Raw genomic sequence first — 12,354 nt, forward strand, 5'->3', positions numbered from 1 at the left:
ATGTGGACGATTAGAATAAGAGTAGGAAAGAAGTTACCTAATTAGATTTGAAATTTTTAGTGACATAAATTAATAATTGTTTGTGGCAGCATACGTATTAACAATACCATATTAGAAGCAATATGTTTAAAATCTAGTTTAGCTAAACTAAACTATTGCCTATAATATTTTTGTATATCCACCGGGTTAGAATAGAAGCTTTTGGAAAATTAAAAAGTACTGTATATAAAGAAAGAATTTGCATTACAGTATGATAGACAATTAAAACACCGTAGCTTCTTTCAACACATATATCATGTTTGCTTACTATTCCTTAAGTTACTTAACAAATATTTATCGAATGTCTGTTTATATGCCAAACACTGTTCTAAGAGCTGGAGATACAGTGGGAACAAGAAAGTTGTGGTTTCAGCCCTTGTGGGGGACACGCATCCATATTAATCCAATAATCATATGACTGTATAATTACAAACTATGCTTAAGTGCTACGCAGGAGAAGAGGAAGGTGCGAGGAGAGAGGAGAACGGGGCAGCTCTGTCTTTTTGGCGAAGGCAAGGAAAGATCTTCTGAGGAGGGTTGTGTTGAGCCCAGAGTGACTGATGAGAAGACATTAACTAAGTGAAGGGAGTTGGCAGGTTCTGCAGGTGGAGGGAGCAGCTTGCACACCGGCCCGTGATGGGTGGGATCGTGGGTCCCATCAAAATCAAAGGAGCACTACTGTGGCTGGAGCACCTTCAAGAGCAAGGGAGGTGAAGGGGGAGAGTCGGTAGAGCCTTGCAGAGCCTTAGTTTAGGATTTTGGTCTTTATCCTAAGACAAATGGAATGGAAAGCCAAAGAAGTTGTTTGAGCATGGAGATGAAAGGGTCAGATTTGCTTTGTGAATATTACTCAGTCTGCTGGGGAACAAATTGGAGGGTGCCAAGAATGGATCTGGAGCTAGTCAAGAGGCTATCGCAGTAATCTAGGGAGTGGGTTGTTAACATTGGATTAATCCACTGCAGCGGAGCGGTGGAGGTGGAGAATGGGGAAAAGCGGGGAGATTTGAGAAATTTCCGTGGGGAGAAATAGAGGATTTGTTGGTGGATTGGATGTGGAGAGTGAAGGAGAGGAAATAGCCAAGAATGAATCCTGTGTGTGGCCTGTGCACCTGAATGGGCAGAGTTGCCATTCGTTGGCCTGAGAGGAGCCCGGTTTCAGGGAGTGGTGATGTTAGTTTTTGGATTTGTTGAGTATAAAGTGGCTTTGAACTATCCATGTGGAGATGTCAAGTAGCCAGTTGCACATGTTCATCTAGAGGAGAGGATAGATTGGAGATAGAAATTTGGGAGCCATCAGCATATACATGGTAATTGAATTGGGGTAGATGAAAGGATGTAAAGGAGGATATTTAGTGTGAGAAGAAGAGAAGTCTTGGGGCCAACCCTGGAGAATCCCCAACTTTTAAAATCTTGAAACAAGGGCATGAGCCCACCAAGAAGATTAGAAAAGGCTGGCCAGAGAAGAAGAACAACAATAAAGAGAGTCCAGTGTCACAGCCTCAAAGTGAGGAGAGATGTTAGTTTTCCAGGGCTGCTATGACAAAGTACCATAAACTAGGTACCTGAAAATAGCAGACATTTATTTTCTCACAGCTCTGGATATTAGAAGTCTGAAGTCAAAATGTCAGCAGGGTTGGTTCCTTCTGAGGGCCATGAGGAAGAATATATTCCATGCCTCTCTCCTAGCTTCTGGTTCAGGCCTACAGTCCTTGTGGTTCCTTGGCTGGTAGATACATCACTGCAATATTGGTCTCCATCTTCACATGCTGTTCTCTCTGTATCTCTGTGTCTTCACATGGCATCTTCTCCTAAGAACACTAGTCATACTGGATTAGGGTCCCACTGTACTCCAGTATCACCTCATCTTAACTAATTATATCTGCAACAACTCTATTTCCAAATAAGGTTACATTCTGAGGTACTGGGGTTCGAACTTCAGTATCTTTTTTTTTTTGTGGGGCGGGGCCCCAATTCAAATATAAGCAGATGGACTCTGTGTGAGACCTTACAGGGGAGGCAGTGACAATTAAGACAGAGTTCCCATTCTGATATAATATTTTAGCACAGGTAGTGTTCTTCTGTCCAATGAGGTCCAAATAAAGTGAGTATGGTGGCTGAGATGAATGTGAAGGTGCAATAGAAAGAGGGAGGATAAGATGGGAAAAAAATCTTAGAAGAAATGAAATTTGAATTGGGCCTTGACAGATGGGGTTCAGGATTTAAATTTGCAGACAGTCGAAGTAGAGGGGCCATTATGGGGGAGAAAATCTGCCCAAAGTCTTGATCTAGAAAAATGTTCCCAGCCTTTAAAAAGTAGGAATCTGTTATGTGTAATTTAACATCAGAGAGCCATGCACCTACTGGTTTCCCTTTATATGAAGGGATATTAGATGTTTTGTTTGTTGCAAGGCGTCTTGTGGCATGAATAAGGCTGGGTTGTACATTCAGTTGCTTTAGTCAGCAGTTGCTTATTGAGAACTTACTCTGTGCCAGGCACAGTGCCAAGGGCTGGGGATAAATCAGAGTTTAAGTAGGTATTTCACCATCCCTCCCCACACCTCTGCATTAACCGTCATTCTAACACACAGTTTATGGTTAATAATAGGAGGATTTTATCTTACGACCGCATCCATTTTCAGAGTCATAAATTTAACTAATAATAATTGCACAACTTACTCAGGGCCAAGCACTATTCTAAATACTAACATTATGTTAACAAATTTAATCTTTACCAAAACCCCTATGAAATAGGTTCTACCATATCTCATAGGCGTTAAGGTGCCATCACTCATAAGATGGCATTTGATGTATTTCTAAGAAAGAACAGTAAACCCTACAATTAATTGAAAGATGCTCTTGATGATAGCAAGACACCATCTGGCTTCAGAAATGTTGAAATAGGAAAACTATGCATATGTCTTAGAATTGGTGGACAACTTAAATTTGCTGGCATATGGTAACTGTCGTTAGTTGACAGATGAGGAAGTGGAGGCACCGAGAAGGTAAATAGCTTGCCCAGGGTTACACACGGATATGCAGTGATGCCCGGAGTCTAACACAGGGGGCTTAGCCATCCTGCTCCATCGCCTGTACCGCGACTGCAAAATCCAAGCACCTCCCCAGCGCCTTTGTTCATATACTGGGAGCCTGGTATTGTTTCAGGGCCCCAGGTTGACCAAGTTTGGGGGACGTTGTGGCAGAAAAGGTGTGTGCGGAGGTGCAACTTGCCGTTGGCGATTTGGCTAATCAAGCATTTGGTAGGGTGGGGCTTTTGGTTGGCTGCTTTTTATCAATCTAAAATGTTAAAAGTGAAGAAAGGCCATAATGATGAGCAAAGAAGATGGGGGTGAAGGTGAGGTGGGGGCAGGAGTGGGTGACTTTCTTGTGGAAAATGATGCGTCTACACGGGTTTGAAGTTTCGCTTCCTCTGTAGGCCACCTTAGCACCCCCTCTAGCCCTTATCTTGATCTCTCCGACTGTCATCACTTGTGCTCTCGCTTTTTTGCCTGGTTTCATTTCCTGTGAAGTTACCTTTCCCCTGGCCTAAGGTGGCCCTGAAGGTATCTTTAGCTTCCACGGCTTGTGGGAAAGTGTCCTGAAGCTTAATTAAGAACTGGAAACTGAATTAAAGTTGACTAAATAAAACCCTGAGTGGTGAAGTACAAATGTGATAACTTTTCCTTTTTAATTTTTCCATCTTCATAGACACATCCAGTGTACCCTGATACATGGGTTGCCCCCCGCAACAGGTTTTTTCTTTTTTTAAAATGAGACCTTTAATTAATTAATTAATTAATGTATTTATTTATTGGCTGCGTTGGGTCTTCGTAGCTGTGCGCGGGCTCTCTCTAGTTGCGGCGAGGGGGGGCTACTCTTCATTGCGGTGTGCAGGCTTCTCATCGCGGTGGCTTCTCGTTGCAGAGCACGGGCTCTGGGCGTGCTCAGCAGTTGTGGTTTGCGGGCTCTAGAGCGCAGGCTCAGTGGTTGTGGCGCACGGGCTCAGCTGCTCCGCGGCATGTGGGATCTTCCCAGACCAGAGCTTGAACCCGTGTCCCCTGCATTGGCAGGCAGATTCTCAACCACTGCACCACCAGGGAAGCCCGCCCCAACAGGCTTTTAAAAAATATCAGATATTGTTCATATGTTAGATTATTTGAAACTATCCAAATGATAACATGAAGGAAATTTACTTTTTTTTTTTTTTTTTTTTTAGTGGTCCAGAGGAAGTTCTCAGAGTGAGAGAAAGGGTTCTCATTTGAATCCCAAGGCTTGAGGTTTTGAGGACAGTGTAATTGCATGAATAAGAATCAAACTGATACAAACTTTATTGAAAAAGCTTCTCCTAAGCTATGCTGTCCAATTCCCATAGGTCACTGAGAGCACTGGCTTTGTCACCCTGCACGGGGGTTGGGGCCAGTCTCTGTGCGCTGGCTGATGACACTGACGTAGGGTAGCTGACAGGTAGCCCAGTGCTCCTCTGGTTTATGATATCAGCTCAATACATTTTAGGACCTACTCCTAAAAGAATTTGATTTTTCTCCTTCTAAATATGCAGCACAAGCAATATTTCCATCTAAGCAGTTGCCACTTGGTAATGATTACAAAACCTTACCATGCTTTAGACCTTTTTCTGTCTTCCTTTCATTTCTATATTTTTACTCTCTGGATGTTCCCATTAATATTATGTTCTAACCTAGTAGTCTTTTTTTTTTTTTTTTTTTTTGCGGTACGCCGGCCTCTCACTGTTGTGGCCTCTCCCGTTGTGGAGCACAGGCTCCGGACGCGCAGGCTCAGCGGCCATGGCTCATGGACCCAGCCGCTCCGTGGCGTGTGGGATCTTCCCGGACCGGGGCACGAATCCGTGTCCCCTGCATCGGCGGGGACAGGCGGACTCTCAACCACGGCGCCACCAGGGAAGCCCCTTAGTAGTCTTTTAATTAAGAATATACCTTGTGTTTATGGAACTCTTATTGAGTTGGGTTGTGAGAGTGCTCAAGTGACCCCGCTGGTCTGGAGGAGCTCACTGTAGGGGGAATGATGTGCACATAACTATCAAGCTAGGATGAAAACCACCATGAAAAGAGAAGTACGATGAGCAGAAGGGATTAATAGATGTCTGAGGAGCAAGCTATGAATTTCTACTCAAGGCACTTGGACAGGCTTAGTGGAAGGGAACAACACAGTTTGGTCAGTGTTGTTGGCATATGTTTAGAACTAGATGTAAATAACAACTGTTGTTTGTATTGGGATCTGTAGTTGTATTTTCGGAAGGAATGGTACTCTGGAGCAGTGGTGTTCAATGGAAGTCTGCAGCGATGGGACTGCCCTATATCTGCACTGGCCACAGGGTAGCTACTAACCCCATGTGGCTTTGGAGCACTTGAAATGTGGCTGGTGCACCTGAGGGACTAAATGTTTAACTTTATTTAATGTTAATTTTAAATTAAATTTAAACAGCTACCTGTGGTTATCATATTGGACACTACAGCCAGAGGAAAGATGTGTCTAGCTAACCCAGTATGGCGATTTGGAGTGGTCATTTTGATCACAAATCAAAGAGACTTTGATTATTTTTCAGCACAATTTGTCATAAATGCTAGTGCTGCTGGAGTAGTCATGAGATGCTAAAGTACAGTGACTCTTTATTAAGAAATAATGACTGGTTAGTTAAATTAGTCACACACTCGTGTGCATACGTGTATGCTCACATGTGGGCACGCGCACACAGGTGTGTGCATGCGTGCATGCACACACACACAAAAACACACACACACATCTTCCCCCTGGCTTCTTGAAATGGAGGGAGGGAGAAACATAATGTTTTTGAATGCTTGCTGTTTTGAAGGACAGGTGATGAACTAATTACCCTTCTACCTGGGGCAGTGTCAGGCCGGGCAGAGAATCTCTGATGGAAGGAAAGGACCAGTTCTGGAAAGGGCCTCAGATGATTCTTAGTTTCCTCATCTATAGACTGGGCATAACAATACCTCCTCTGTCTGCCTCAAAAGATAATATGTATTTGTCAAAGCTCATTTTCAAGGTTCGCCCAAGCAATGTCTAAGATTTTGCTAACCCTGCATCTGGGCATTTCTCTGTGGAAGCAAGAGATATGATGATACGTATTTTCTTCTTTCTTAAGTGCCCTCTGGCAACCCCTACACCTCTTCAGAGGCTCGCGCTTGAAAATCTCTCCTTTTCAGTTCTGCCCCACGCTTGTCTTGGAGGTCTTCCTTTATGGGTTCCAGTGGTACTCTGCTCAGTCCTGGACTCGGCCCCTCTCAATGTTCGTTTGCCCACCATACAGCGGAATGCTGCTGGGCCCCCATCAGCTCCCCCTGAATGCTGCGTGTGTCTATTTTAAAGCTTTTTCATTTGTCTGTGTTTTGTCTTCCTGGTCAGAATAGAAGCTTCCTGGGCAGCGACAGCTTTTCAGCGTTATTTTTAAAAAACTTTTTAAACTTAATTTTATCCAGTGCTTTGCAGAGGGTGGCACTTGGTAAGTGTGACAGGCTGATAGTGAAATAAGGACTTGGGTCTTTAAGCTCAGCCTGACATCTTCAATGAGCACTCTTTGATTATTCAGATCAGTGGTTTCAAGCTTTATCATGCTCAACAGGCTCCCGAGGTGCTTTAAAAAAGTTCAAGTTCTTAGGCTCTATAAATACGATTCACTAGGTCTGAGGAGGAGCATAGGAAACCTGAATTTTAAGAAGCAAATCAGGCAACTCTGATGCAGGTGATTTGAGGACTGCTCTTTGAGAAACATAGTCTATATGTTATGATACCATTTCCAAGTACTCTGCTTAAAGAAACCTTTTCTGACAGCAAATATATTTCTTTTAAGCAGAAGTGTGGGGTTTTTAATGTTTTTGTAATGTTTTTAGAAGGGGATGGGAGAAGAGGTGGGAAATTTTGTGGGTAGAACATTTGCTTAAACTGTCTTCTCAAATGCCTGTCTGGGTCAATAAGATAATAGAAATATCACATCAGAAAGAACGCCACGATTTCATCAAACCACAGTGATATAAAACACTTAATAAGCCATCACTTGGAGCTTATTTGTCCTTATTTGAGTCTCAGTTTTCACTGGCTCAGTGATCCAATCTTCTAGAGATGATCAGGAGCTGTACATTAGAGGGAAGGAGAAGAGTGTCGCTGGTAAAGGATGGCACACTGATTGCAAGAGTGATAGCGGACAGCCTGAAAGTGAAGAAGGAAATAGACAAACTGTGGAGATCAGACATAAGATCTTAAAAAGGCAAACAAAATATAGGCCAATGGGGAAGCCGAAGAGTGAAGGAGTAAGCAAATGCATGCATCTCAGTAGCTTGAGGAGGCATTACTGAGTTACCCCAGTTTACAGTAACTATTGGTTGATCTTTCTTCTTAGAATCTAAGTTCTACCAGGGCTGAGACCATGCTTATCCCATCTGGTACTGCATTTCCAGGGCTTAATGTATTCCTTGTCTTATAGGAGAGTCTCCATAAGTGTTTGTGTGTGTGTGCGTGTATAAGATTTGCTATAGTAATCTATGCTCATGATAATGACGCTAGTATTTTTCTAGTAAATCAATATAAATAAATATGTAGGTTTTCTGGGTGATCTGTGTTCATGATAATGACCCTGAGAATTTTTTGGCTGAAAGCCAAGTACTTTTAACCTTTTTGATATATATTTTTTAAAAATCTCAAAAATTTTTGGTATGTGAAGGCTTATTTTACATCCTTAGTATGTAATTCATTCCCCAGCTCTGTACTCTTTAATATTGTTGCTCTTTCCTCTGCCCTGTTCATATTTAAATTGTCTTAAAATGCATGGGGTTTATTTTTCAGATTATAAATGCTCATGTATGTAGATACATACGAAAATATTTTGAATCATCAACCAGTGTACACTATACCAATGCCACGTGAACACAGCATATTTTAGTCTTCAAAAATATTCAGATAGATTTATGTATATAGATAGAAATCTGTATATACCAATTTGAAGATGTCTTTTTATATAGTTAATGCCAAATCATATTTTATATGGCTAATCATCCTTTGATATATCATAATGGTTTCCCTGGAGCATGACACATCTATTAAAATTGATATTTTAGCATGCATACTAATTAAGAAAATGTATATTATGTGCTAGGCAAAAACATGGGCTCCATATAGTAGAGAAAACCATATTTAGGTCCCTCCAAGATGGTATATCTCCTCTCCAGGTGTTTCTCATTTGTGTTTAAACTTGCTCTTTAGTAGGTTTTTGTTAACTGAAAAAGGAAAATTATTTCTTGATATTATATAAAGCAGGTTAAATTGTGCTGGCTTACTTTGTATTTTGTTTCAAAACTGTGCTTTTAATTGGTCATGTAGAATTGGGAATTCATTTTCTCAGAAGGTTGTGTCTTACTGGCAGGAGGAAGAGGTGAAGAGGAAATTCTCTTTTTCCATAAGTACATGTTTGGTCTTAGGCAAATTTTTTTTTTTTTTTTTTTTTTTTTTGCGGTACGCGGGCCTCTCACTGTTGTGGCCTCTCCCGTTGCGGAGCACAGGCTCCAGACGGGCAGGCTCAGCGGCCATGGCTCACGGGCCCAGCCGCTCTGCGGCATGTGGGATCTTCCCGGACCGGACCACGAACCCGTGTCCCCTGCATCGGCAGGCGGACTCTCAACCACTGCGCCACCAGGGAAGCCCTTAGGCAAAATTTTGAAACAAGGAGAAGTGTGACTCTGAGAGTGACATCCTGCCACTTAGCAGCCCGTCCAACCTAGCGGGCCTGAGGGCATCAGGTTATCAAAATTTAGTCCTACGTTATCTATCACTATATTCCTTTCCAGTCTAAACTACTCCAACATTTCTAGTTCCTGAATCATCTGTTTCCATCCCAACCAAAAGTCCCAGTCAACAGTTACTTAAGTACCTGTCCTGATTTGGGCAATGAGCTTGGAACTGTGTAGAAAGAAAGGTGAATCCTATGCTATTTACATTTTCAGGGAGTATACATACAATCTAGGATTGCTTATAAGACATGCATAACGAACTCATTATACTGGAAGACAGAATATGCATAAAAGAGGCATAAACCAAATGAAATGAAAGTTCAAAGAAAAAGATTACAACCAATTGTAGGAACTGGAAAGGTTTTATGGACTTTGAAGAATGTTTAGCATCTTAAAAGCAGAGATGCTGTTGAGAGATGGCATTCCAGGTGAAGAGAATGTTACAGATGAAAGTAGGAGCACCCCGTATGGCTGCCTAAGAGTTGAATATTGCTAAACTTTTGAAGGCAGCATTCACATAGACTGTGATATAAATGGTGCCCCCTGTAGTTGTTCAGCATGGTGGCCGTGAGTGAAAGCCAGGAGGCAAGAAGTGTGCAAGGATAGGATCAGAGAATCATAAGGGGTATAGCCTGGACCGTATTGCGATGGATCTTTAATGAAAGAGTGAAGTTGTTTTACCCCTTTCACTGTGAGCTAAAAGGTCTTAAAACCTTCTCAAACGCTAAGATTCTATGATTTCTCTAATTCAGTTGGTGAGAGGGGCTGAGGAAGAGTTTTGAGCAATGGAGTGGCTCAAATTTTCAGAAGATGACACTATATATATATATATATATATATATATATATATATGGTGAAATGAATTGAGAAATTACTAGACTTCAGATGTGTATAAAGTGATTCTGCCATCTAAGTGATGCTGGAGTAATACATCAAACTGGGGCTCTGAGGGGTCACAAGATTATTCCCAAACCAGCCCACCCTTACTTTGATACATCTTTACTTCTTCCATATCACACTAAGACTTCATTTTTTTTTTTTGCGGTACGCGGGCCTCTCACTGTTGTGGCCTCTCCCGTTGCGGAGCACAGGCTCCAGACGCGCAGGCTCAGCGGCCATGGCTCACGGGCCCAGCCGCTCTGTGGCATGTGGGATCTTCCCTGACGGGGGCACGAACCCGTGTCCCCTGCATCGGCAGGCAGACTCTCAATCACTGCGCCACCAGGGAAGCCCAAGACTTCATTGTTTTGATCTCTTGTTTGGCATCCTTGTTAATAAGCTTTGCTAGACTTTCAACTTCAGTATTTCTTTCACCGTTTATGTCTTGTCTTATCTTTATGTATATCAGGTACCTTCTGCCTGCACTTTTGGAAATAGACCTTTCTGAGTTGGTCCTAGGCTTGGACTCTGTCCTGTGAACTGCCTTAGTGGGCAGCCTCTTGATCACAGCTGTTTGTTTCTGGATTTCGATTCCCTTCTTTAGCTCCAGCTCCATGAATCAGGAGCCCAAGAAGGAGGCCTGTTATTAGGCTGTTGGAATAGGATAGGGACAGTCATCAGGCTCAAACTACAGAAGTGAACGTGGAAAGTAATTCATTAATTCATCAAATGTTTATTGAGCCCTCTTGAGGGTAAGCACGGGCCTTGTGTGGCTTCCCTGACTGGTCCTGCTTTCATTTCTTTGGCCCTTCCTCCCTTCCAATGCTCTAAGAAGTTTAAGATTTTTTTCACAACAGCTGAGTCTCTCTGGGAGTATCAGCAAGACTTCTGGTAGTGTTAGAAGGCAACAACCCGGGGACAGCAGCAACTGGTTTTATTTTTGGTTTTCCTCAGTCAGGTGTTTGTAAGTTGAGAACTGCCTGTATTCAAACAACGTGATTTGGTAGCATGTCATGAACTCCCGTAGAAATAATGGATGTGGTACAGTTAAAAGGATAACAAGGAGCCATTCCTAACATCACAAGCTATACAGTAAATGTTTAAAGACCTGGCTGTGGATTAATGGCTCTGAGGACACGGATATGCTATGGGTCCTTCACAGTCTCATTTTGTGTAAAATTTGAGTCTTGCTTTGGGTACAGAGATCCGGCCGTGGGTGAACTTGCCCGGGGAGTAGTCATTGTCTCATGGTAGGTACTGGTTGATGCATTTGGGAGATTTTATTTAGGAACTCATTAGATTACTGCTTTCATTTGTTCTAGTCAAGTTTTAACTTTTATCCCTCATGCACTCTTATGAAACAAATAAATAAAAGATATAACTATCCAATCACCTTTTACAATCTATCGATCTGATTTTTAGGTTTTCCTTGTATACTCCTGATCTTTGCTCATAGCCCCACATTTGAAATAGTTATAATCATGATATTGATATAGCCCTTATTTTCAAAACCATATTTTCATAAACACTTTCCATTTTGCTAATTTCTGTACTCTAATTTTTCTTTTCTTTCTTTTTTTTTTTTTTTTTTTTTTGCGGTACGCAGGGCTCTCACTGTTGTGGCCTCTCCTGTTGCGGAGCACAGGCTCCGGATGCGCAGGCTCAGCGGCCATGGCTCACGGGCCCAGCCGCTCCGCGGCATGTGGGATCCTCCCGGACCGGGTCACAAACCTGTGTACCCGGCATCGACAGGCGGACTCTCAACCACTGTGCCACCAGGGAAGCCCCTAGCTATTTTTGAAAAATAAATTTCTATGAGCTCTTTACATATTATAAATATTAATTCTTTTTTTTTTTTTTTTTAGTGTTAACAACTTTTATTACCACTTACATATTTCATAGGAAAGGGAATGTAGCAATCAAGTCAGAGTGGTGTAAAAACGCAGGTCGGCCCGTGTTCCTCCATTGACACCCGGGGCAGGCTCTCCGCGACATCAGGCACAGCAGCTGCACTTGTCCGAGGCCCCTTTGCAGACGCAGCCCTGGGCACACTTGGCGCAGCCCACGGGGCAGCAGGAGCAGCAGCTCTTCTTGCAGGAGGTGCATCTGCAGGCTTTGCAGCTGCAGGAGCCAGCACAGCTGCAGGAGCCGCCAGTGGGGCAGGAGCACTTGGGGTCCATCTGGAGGAGAAGTGAGGCCCGAGGTCCAAAGCAAGGGGCAAAGCCGCTTCACGGGTCCGGTGGGGACCGTGTATATAAATATTAATTCTTATTACTTTTACTTGGTTCTAATATTTCTCAATGGGATTTAATTTTGTTTTGTTATTTTGTAAGTTTAACAATTTTAGCTTAGTTTTATCTGGTGTATCTATTTCTGATTAGTATTTGATGAATGCTTTCAAAGTTTTTTAAAAATTATAGTCATAAAGGTAGTGCAGTTCTCTGCTTATTATTCATGTTGCTTCTTGGTCTACTGTCAAGTGTATTGGATTCTTAAAGACATGTATATTCTAAAATCATGGAATGATCAAGCCAGAGGGAAATCATCAGCTTATATTTTTAATATTTGGAGGATCTAACAAATAATATTTCCCATATCTACAGATAAATGTAGATTTCCAGATGAGAGTTTAGAAAGTAGATGAAAATTACATTTAAGACCT

At 42.4% G+C, this 12,354-nt stretch overlaps 1 pseudogene; it reads right to left on the reverse strand.

Annotated features, from left to right (window-relative positions):
- Positions 1-11,635: 11,635 nt before the first annotated feature.
- Positions 11,636-11,951, reverse strand: LOC132437239 (metallothionein-1E pseudogene; annotated as a pseudogene).
- Positions 11,952-12,354: the final 403 nt, after the last annotated feature.

The sequence above is a fragment of the Delphinus delphis genome, chromosome 14, assembly GCF_949987515.2.
Source record: "Delphinus delphis chromosome 14, mDelDel1.2, whole genome shotgun sequence".
In the NCBI taxonomy this organism is placed as follows: domain Eukaryota; kingdom Metazoa; phylum Chordata; class Mammalia; order Artiodactyla; family Delphinidae; genus Delphinus; species Delphinus delphis.